Here is a 10,352-nt window from a genome sequence, read left to right as displayed (position 1 = left end):
ACAGCCACATGGCAAGAAAAAAAAAAAGGAAAAGGAAAAAGATGAAATTGATTTTAATAACAAATTTTGTTTAACCCAATGATCCAAAATATTTTCATTTCAACGTATAAGCGATACACAACATTATGAATGGAATATATTACATTTTTTGGTACTGTCTTTCCAGTGTGTGTTTTACACTTACAGCACACCTCGATTGGAAGTGCACTAGGGGGCTCCATGTCAAGGGCTCTGTAGTCACAGATCCCTTAATGGCAGCAGTATCTGGCAGCCAGGAAGTAGCAAATCCTGGTGCAAGCTCTCTTCCCGTCTGTCTTTGGTGTTCATCTCACGCTTCCGTCTGTCAAGCACGGGTTCTTTTTTAAAGACTTTTTAAAAGGTTTACTTGGAGTGCCTGGGTGGCTCACTCGGTTGAGTGTCCGACTTCGGCTCAGGTCATGATCTCACAGCTCGTGAGCTCGAGCCCCGCTCAGGCTCTGTGCTGACAGCCCAGAGCCTGGAGCCTGCTTCAGATTCTCTCTTCTCTCTCTCTCTCTCTCTCTCTCTCTCTCTCTCTCTGCCTCAGCCCTACTTGCATTCTGTCTCTGTCTCTCAAAAATGAATAGATGTTAAATTTAAAAAAAAATTTTAACACCTATTTATTATTGAGAGACAGCATGAGCATGAGCATGGGAGGGGCAGAGAGAGGAGGAGACCCAGAATCCGAAGCAGGCTCCAGGCTGTGAGCCGTCAGCACAGAGCCCAACACAGGGCTCAAACACAAACTGTGAGACCATGACCTGAGCCGAATTCAGGTGCTTAACTGACTGAGCCACCCAGGAGCCCCCCCAAAATTTTTTTAATCAGAAATTTTTCACTTGTATTTTACTGTGCCTTAAAAAATAGATTTGTTTTTCCTCACCTAACTTTTTATACTACATGGAATTTATTTAGGTGTGTGGCCCAGTAATAATAATAATAATGATCTAAATTGACTTTTTATAGATAACCAAAGTCCCCAGTATCAATCAATCCATGAGTAGTTCATTACTTCTCCCTCTATTCTATAATGCTTCATTGGTAAATATTTTGCCGAGTAAATGTAGGCTTCATCTTTCTCCAACATTCTTCATCCAGTCTGTTAGCCTCTCAGCTTTGGTTCCAAAAGAGATCCAGAGTCTGATGGTTTTTTACCACCTTCAGTGCTGTCACCGTAGTCCATGCCATCTGTATGGTTCTGTATTTTTCCAATGGCCTCCTGCAGGGCCCTCTGCTTCTACTGTCTCCAACTATACTGTCTTCTCAATGTGGCAGCTGGCAAGAGCCATTAAACTGGAAGTCAGGGCATGTCTCTCCTCTGCTCAAACCCCTCAATGACTTCCCATCTGTAGTGGATGAAGTGGCCCCCCAAAAGATATGTTCTGACCCCTGGACCCTGTGAATGTGACCTTATTTGGAAAAAGGGTCTTTGTACATGTAATTAAGTTAAGGATCTCAAGATGAGATCACCCTGGCTTACCAGGTGGGCCCCACATCCAGTGGCAAGTGTCCTTAGAAGGGAAGAAACCATGTGAAGATGGAGGCAGAGACTGTAGTGATTTCATACTTCAAGCCTCGAGATCTGGAAAAGAATGAGTTTATGTTAGTTAAAGCTGCCCAGTTAGGGGTCCTTTGTTAGGCAGCCCCAGGAAACCAATGCAGCATCTCACCAAGAGTAAGAGCTAAAGTGTCTGTGACAGCCACTGCCCGTTCTCTTCCTGTGTCCAGCTCTGTCCCCTATGGAGTTTCCCCTATGGAAACTCATAGCCCCTCATCGGATCCCCAGACCCAGTCAGTCCACAGGCTCAGAGCCCTCAAGTGAAGATGAGGCCAGGTACACTTAACACTAGTGTATACTTCTTAAAAAGTTTATTTATTTTGTGAGAGAGTGTGTGTGCATACAAGCAGGGGAGGGACAGAGAAAGAGTGAAAGAGTGAATCCCAAGGAGGCTCCATCTGCCCTGTCAGCACAGAACCCGATGTGAGGCTCGATCTCACAAACCCTGAGAGCATGACCTGAGCCGAAGTTAAGAGTCGGACACTTAACCGACTGAGCCACCTAGGCGGCCCGTAGTGTATACTTCACACCTTCGTCCTTCTTTTCCATGGGGACATAGAATGCCATTGCAGTCCACTGGTCAGAAATGGAGACTCAGTCTGTGTCCCTCTCCCTGTGGGTCCTCCTTGGCTTTTCTCCCAGTTCCTGACTATGTAATTGGAATAAACACAATCGGGAGCTGGAAAAATTCCGCCAGGGGCTTTTTGACTCAAGGATGGAAGACAATTACGGAAAGAACAGTCAAAAGGAAGCCTCTAGAGCTGTCCCTTCAATTCTCTGGTGTATTCTTATAATTAAGTCCCCAGGGACTGACTCGATCATCTCACTGTCCCCCAAGACATCATGCTGGTCCATTACATGAATGATACCACGCTGACTGGACCTGATGCATAGGAAGTAGCAAATACTTTGTCACAGGGTGAGAGATAAGTCCCCCGAAAACGCAGGGGACCACCACCTCCGTGAAGTTTCTGGGCATCCAGTGGGCTGAGGCATATTGAGATGGCCCTCCAAAGAGAAAAACAAGTTGCTGTACCTCCAGCCCACACCACTGAGAGAGAAGCACGGTGCTCAGTGGGCCTCTTTCTGGAGCTGGCATACCACATTAGGGTGCTACCCAGAGCCTTTTCCAAGCCTTGATAAGAGAATCACAGCTCAGGCCTCTGCAATTTGGGACAAAAATAAAGCTAGGACTGACTAGGTGGCTGGTTAGCTCAGTTGAGTGGCATGTGACCTGGCAACACCAACGTCGTTTGATCCCCAGTAGGCCAAGAGGCATCAGTTCTCGTGTTTAATAAAGATTAATTAAAAACCAACTAGGGGGGGCGCCTGGGTGGCGCAGTCGGTTAAGCGTCCGACTTCAGCCAGGTCACGATCTCGCGGTCCGTGAGTTCGAGCCCCGCGTCAGGCTCTGGGCTGATGGCTCGGAGCCTGGAGCCTGTTTCCGATTCTGTGTCTCCCTCTCTCTCTGCCCCTCCCCCGTTCATGCTCTGTCTCTCTCTGTCCCAAAAATAAAATAAAAAACGTTGAAAAAAAAATTTAGAAAATATGATTTCTTTAAAAAAAAAAAAAAAAAAAAAAAAAACCAACTAGGGGCGCCTGGGTGGCTCAGTCGGTTAAGCGTCTGACTTCAGCTCGGGTCATGATCTCACGGTTCATGAGTTCGAGCCCTGCACCGGGACAGAGCCCACTTCAGATTCTCTGTCTCCCTCTCTCTCTCTCTCTCTGCTCCTCCCTGGATCATGCTCTGTCTCTCAAAAATAAATAAACATTTAAAAAAACCATTATAAAAAATGAAATATGAATTAAAATAAATAAATAAATAAAAATAAAAATAAAAATAAAAATAAAGGCAGGACCTTCACACGTATTGATCTGCTGGGAGGAAAGGCTCCTGACTTTCTTTAGTCCTTGGTTGAAACTGAAGGACCGTGTGATCTCGAGACCTGAGCTGCATATCATGAACCGGGCATTGTTCGACCCACCAAGCCACAGAGTCTGGTGTGAGCAGCAGCGCTCCACCATCTAGCGGCGCAGCTGCCAGAAAGCAGTCTGGCACTTCCTCAAAAAGTTAAATACTGAGCTGCCATGTGACTCAGCAATTCCATTCCTATGTATATATGCCCAAGAAACTTGAAAACAGGTGTTTAAGCAGATGCTTGTATATTCACAGCGGCATAATCCACAATAGCCTAAAGGTGGAAACAACCCAAGCGTCCATCTACAGATGAATGGATAGACAAAATGTGGTGTATCCATACATTGGAATACTAGTCAGTCATAAAAAGGAACGAAATACTGATATATACTACAACACGGATGAACCTTGAAAACATCATGCTGGGGGCACCTAGCTGGTTCCATCGGTAGAGCATGTGACTCTTGATCTCAGGGTTGTGAGTTTGAGCCCCACGTTGAGTGTAGAGATTACTTAAACATAAAATATTAAAAAAAAAAAAAAAAAGAAAAAAAATCATGCTAAATGAAGTAAGCCAGACATAGAAAGACAATGAAATATGAAATAGCCACTCATATGAAATAGCCAGGATAGGCATCCTAACACAGGTAACAGGCATGTGAGTGAGGAAGCTTCCAGAAGAGTATAGCCTCCAGCCATCTGGTCACCGCCAGCCCTTGAATCATCTCAGCAGAGGCCGCAGACATTATGGAGCGGAGAGAAGACGTTCCACTGTGTCCTGTCAGAATTCCTCAGCGTAATCTGTCAGCAGAATAACAAACCATCCCCAAACTTAGTCTCATTAAACAAACATTTTATTATTCCAGTTATGGTGGGAATTCAGTTGGAAAGCCAGGCTTTGCTGGAACAGGAGCACCTGCTATACATCGCCTCCAGTAGCTTGGACTTCCTTATAGCTTGGCGGCCTCACAGTAGCCAGACTCCGCACTTAGTGGCTCAGGGCTCCAAAATCAGGTGTTGCAGTAGGTAAGGCATAACACTATCACAGTGACTGTTTGTGGCATCAACCCCACCCCTCAATGAGAGGAGTGTCAAAGAGTTTTGGAGCCCCTGCTTTAAGACTGCCACATTCACCAAGACCATCAACTGCTGTGCAAGCCAAACAGTTAAATGGGGATGTGATAGGAATTTCCTTCCCTGCATGTTTCAAGTCTTTGAACTAATTTCTGCCATTGTCTCCTAAGTATATGATATTTTTTTGGACTTACACTTCGGTAGCAAGGCAAAGCCCCAGAGGTTTCCACTTGGGCCTTTCTTTCATGATGGCTTCATCCCATGGGTCAGGAATCAATGTGCGGGTTCTGCTGATTGTTAAGAATTTTAGCCATTCAGGTACGTATGTGGTCGTATGTCATCGTGGGTTGAATATGCATTGCCCTAATGGCTAATGACATTGAACATGTTTCCATATGCTTGTATGCCACCGTCTGTATCTCCCCCTCAGTGAAATATCTCCTCATATCTTTCATCTATTTTCTAATTGGATTAGTAGTGGTTTGGGTTGTTTTTTTTTTTTAATTACTGAGTTTTGAACATTTTGTGTATTCTTGATAAGAGTCCTTTGCCGGATATGTGCTTTGCAAACATTTTCTCCCAGTCTGTAGCTTGTCTTTTTATACTCTTCACAAGGTATTTTGGAGAGCAAAAGTGTTCATTTTGATGAAGTCCAGTTTACCATTTTTTTCTTTTATGGATTGTGTCTAAGAATAGTTTCTCCTATGTTGTCTTCTAGAAGTTGTATAGCCTTACATGTTACATATAAATATGTGATTCATTTTGAGTTAATTTTTTATAAGGTGTGAGGTTTTGGGTGAAGTTCTTTTTTTGCCTTTGGATGACCAGCTTCTCCAGCGCCATTTGTTGAAAAGACCGTCCTTCCTCCATTGAATTGCTTTTGCACCTTTGTGAAAACCCAGCTGGGGGAATTTCTGTGGGTGTGTTTCTGGGTTCACTATCTCATTCCACTGATCTATGTGTCTATTCCTCTACCAATACCACACAGCCTTGATTACTGCAGCTACTATCTAATAAGCCTCAAAATTGTGTAAAGAGATTTGTGTGTTGATCTTATATCCTGAAACCTTGTAAAGCTCACTTAGTAGTTATGGGAGTTTTTTCTGTAGATTCCTTGGGATTTTCTATGAAAATAATTCTATCATCTGCAAATTGAGACAGTTTTATTTCTTCCTTCTCAATCTGTGCACCTTGTTTCTAGAAGTTTTAATTCTATGTTGAATAAGAATAATGAGAACAGATATTCTTGCCTTGTTCCCAATCTTCAGGGGAAAGTGTCTGGTTTCTAATTTTTTTAATGTTTATTTATTTTTGAGAGAGAGAGAAAGAGAGAGAGAGAGAGAGAGCAGGGGAGGGGCAGAGAGAGAGGGAGACACAGAATCCGAAGCAGACTCCAGGCTCCAAGCTGTCAGAGCACAACGTGGGGCTCGAACCCACGAACTGTGAGATCATGACCTGAGCCGAAGTCAGATGCTTAACCGACTGAGTCACCTGGGTGGCCCAAAAGTGTCTGGTTTTTAACCATTAAGCATGTTAGTCGTACATCTTCTATGGACGTCCTTCAACAAGTTGCAGAAGCCCTTCTCCTATTCCTATTTTGATGACAGTGTTTGTCACAAATTGGTGTTGGGTTTTGTCAAATGCTTGTTCTGCATCAGTTGCTGTAAGCATGTGACTTTTCTTCTTTGGCTTGTTAACATGGTGGACTGCATTGATTTCTTTTTTTTTTTTAATTTTTTAAGTTTATTTATTTACTTTGAGAGATACAGAGAGAATAAGCAGGGGAGGGGCAGAGAGAGAGGGAGAGAAAGAATCCCAAGCAGGCTCTGCAGTGTCAGCGCAGAGCCGGATGTGGGGCTCGAACTCACAAACCGTGAAATCATTACCTGAGCAAAAACCAAGGGTCAGACGCTAAACTGACTGAGCCACCGAGGTGACCCATCTTTTTTGTTTTTTTTTAAATAAACTCTGCCCCCAATGTGGAGCTGGAACTCATGATGCTGAGATCAAGAGTCACATGGTCCACCGACTGAGGCAGCCAGGCATCCCTGATTGACATTCATATATTGAATGAGCCTTGCATCTCCAGGGTAAACCCCACTTAGTCACGGTGTATAATCCTTTTTATGTATTTGTGAATTCTACTTGCTAGTACTGTGCTAAGGGTTTTGATGTCTGTATTCATAAGGCATATTCATCTGTAGTTTTCTTTTACTTTTTCATTTTACTTTTTTTTCCTGGTTTTGGTATCAGAGTAACACTGTCCTCAAAGAATGAGTTGAGAAGTGTTTGATTTGGACTTGTGATAATAATTTCATACTATTTTGAATATGACAGTAATGGATACATCAGGAGTTTTTCCATAAGACATGAAAGAAACTCTCATTGGTAATATTAAAGTCAAATTTCATATGTCAGGTGGAAATGACGTTGCCTTCACTTTCAGAGAAGCACTTCATAGATGTCCATATAGGAAAAAGGGGAGCTTCTGCACCTGAAATTGTACCAGGGCACTCCAAGCCTTTAGTTCCTGTGCTACGTAGATGATTTGAACAAGAGGTAGGTGGGATGTGGGGATATAGGAATGCCCAGAGCCTCTTCCCTCATTGTTGGCCTTTCACATGCAGGTACCGTCATCCCCCCCATGGCTGTCCCTGAGCCAGAAATTGGAGAGGCATTTTCTTTCCAAATTTTCTCTTTTCACAGAGAATGAGTTAGATTCATGAGTATCTGCTCATCGTCACATAATCGAAATAGAAACTCCTGATAGTGGACACTTATATTCACAAATCCTTCTAGTTATAAGATTTACAGACTTTAATGAACTGCCAAACCAAACCTATTTTAAAATGATAATAAATGGGGAAGCCAAATAGGAAATCCAGGTGTTAAAAACCACTTGTTATTCAAATGGATTTCCTCTCCCCAGGCTGGAGGGCAAAGAAGCTAGGAAGGGACTTGGTGAAAGGAAAATAAAAGTTGTAGTACAAACAGGTCATTTCTCCCTAGAAACTTAGGATGCGTAGCCATGCAGAAACAATTTTTGATCCATCTGGAAGGGAGAGCAGTGCAGGAATGATTGTCCACATCACAGCCTTATTGAATCTACAGGGGTAGCCTGGAGATGAGTAGCGGGTAATTGTGAAGTTAGTCAGGTTGTGACTTGAATTGAAGCTGCTATTCCAGAAGATGTTTTTCTAGAGCAAATCAACACTGTCCCTGGTACCTGGTAAGTGGCTATTTGTCCCACAAATGCTCTTATCTCTATTGCAGTCAGCAGAGACTATCAGAATCAGCTGGCCTTCATCTGGCAGGAACAGAAGAACAGCTTTAGTGCCTTACTTCAGGGCTACACGTATCCTCTGGCTCTCTGTCATCATCTAGAGTGAATGGAACTTGGTTATTGCAACAATCATGGTGAACATCATGCTGGTCCATTGTAATGAAGACATTATGCTTACTGGACCTAGTGATCAAGAGGTTGTTGACACACATATGCCCGAGGACGGGAGATAAACCCCACGAAAACTCAAAAGCCTGACCCCCAGTAACATTTTGAGATGGTCCGGACCACACTGGGTGTTCAACAAGTTGCCACACCTCGTGCTACCTCAAAAGGAGACACAGCATTTGGTGGGGCTCTTTGAATTCTGTAGGCAACATATAATCATATAATACACTTAATTGTTCCACACCCAGGGTTCCTGACTGGCTCAGTTGGTAGAACGCAGGGTCATGAGTTCAAGCCCCACGTTGGGAGCAAGGTTAAGGGAATCAGCAATGATGGTGAGGCTCCCAGGGAGTGGCATCATTTGATACGGTCACAGCCACTGCCACTGCCACTGCCACTGCCGTGTACTCAACCTTTCCACAGTCGGGACAGCCCCCAATAAGGTAGCATTCCCTGGGGAGATCAGCCGGCCACCTGGTGACAGGTGGAGGTTGTGTCTTACAGGATGAGGGATATACTTTGAACTGGTGTCCAGTCTATGGTGCTGTGTTTCCATAGCCACAATGCCTGGGTTCAGGAATCAAGAGGTGGAAGTGGGGGTGACTTCTCTCACTATCACCCCTAATCTCTCCAGGGGTTGCTTCACATCCCCACAGCTTTGAACTCTACTGGTTCCCAAGGAAAGGATGTTTGCACTAGGGCCATCAGATTGGTTCTACTGAATTGCAGGTTGAGGTCACCATCTGGCCATTTAGGGCTCTTTATGCTACCGAGCCAATCGGCAAACTGTGGGTCTACTGAGCCAGCTTGGAGGGTTGGTACTGTTGGTTATGAAGTGGAAAGCGTTGCTGTTAACGCGATCGGGAAGGACTATGCGTGGGCTATGCAACGGGTTCTCTGGGGTGGGTCCAACTATAGCCTCTCTAGAGAGGACGGCTGAGGACTCAGACTCAGTGGGATAAAGGTTTGGGTCACTCACAAGGTAAAGAATTCTGAGCAGCTGAGTCCTTGCCTGGAGAACAAAGGGAGGACAGAGAGGGTAGTGGAAGAAGTAAGGTATAAAGATCAATTATGGCATCAAGACCAGTTACAGAAATAAGGATTATAGTAAGTGTGTGTGCGCGCGTGTGTGTATAGCAGCTTTTTGAATCTTCTTTCTATATTTTATGCATGTGAAAGAAAGACTGATAGAGCTTAGCCTTATAATGTTTTTCTTCAGGTTGTAAGACATCGAGGTCGGGCAATGCCTGAGCTAGCAGAGGAATGGCTGTACCCTAGAGATGGCTACAACGAGCAGTGGAACTTTTGGTGTCCTGTTTTACGGAGTGGTTTTCAGTTTGTAGAAGGGTAGCATCATTATTTTGGTGGAAGCAAGTTTGTTGTTTTAGTAGGTTTATTTTGTGAATCTGGATTTCTGGATGTCAATTGGGTTTGGCTTAATATGACACAGGAGTGTGAAATTTGGAAAGCAGGAGGAACTCCAGGGATTGCGCTGGAGGGGAGGGCTAAGTGGGCTCTGAGAGCTGTGAGTTCCGACAGTAGCTGGAGTCCAGCTTTGCACAAGTGATAGCGTGTGGGTGACCTTGTAGCCTCTGGCCGCTCGTGCTCCCACACTTCCAATGAGTTTGTAAGCACGTACACCCCTAAATTAAGCCAGGTTTCGCTTGAAACACGCATAGCACATTGTTTCCTCCGTGAATCCCTGAGTGGTAATAGAAGCACAAATGAACGCGTCCATGTGAGACTCATTACTCTCCGGAAGTGTCCCATGTAAGGTAGCAGGCCGAAGAGCGGGTGCGTCTGTGTTGGCAAAGTGCGTCGGTCCTGAACCTTATCTGGTGATCCTTACTTGCGTGGGCTTTGTCCTGTTTCCCATTTTAGTCGCAAGCACCACTGAGGCAGGCCCATTTGTCCCGGTGCTGGTGCTCATGCCTTGAGGTCGTGCGTGCCGAGAGCTCCGCAGAGTTACCGGCGGTGCAGCGGTTCTCAATCAATGTTAGTTCATTGTCGTTATTGCCGAAGGGCGTGTGAATAGCTCCTCGCCGGAATACAATGATGTTTGGGGGAGGGGCGCACGACAGCCTGGGTTCGGCGCCGGATCGAGGGCAGCGGGGAGGTCGAGGGGAGGGGTGGGGAGCCCCGGCTTTCCTTCCTCCCTGAGCCGGCTCCCCACCCCCCACCCCCGCAGGTGCGGGGCCCGGGCCGCTGGCTGCCATCGCCCGGGTGTGGGGGCCGGGGGAGGCCGCGCGCTCGCTCCAAGGGGGCTCCCCCCACCCCCGACCCGGCCGGCCGCCCGTCGCGCCGTCAGGGCCGCGGGCGGTGGCGCCGTCCCC

The sequence above is a fragment of the Panthera uncia genome, chromosome X, assembly GCF_023721935.1.
Source record: "Panthera uncia isolate 11264 chromosome X, Puncia_PCG_1.0, whole genome shotgun sequence".
In the NCBI taxonomy this organism is placed as follows: domain Eukaryota; kingdom Metazoa; phylum Chordata; class Mammalia; order Carnivora; family Felidae; genus Panthera; species Panthera uncia.
Note: the sequence above shows the minus strand (reverse complement) of the source record.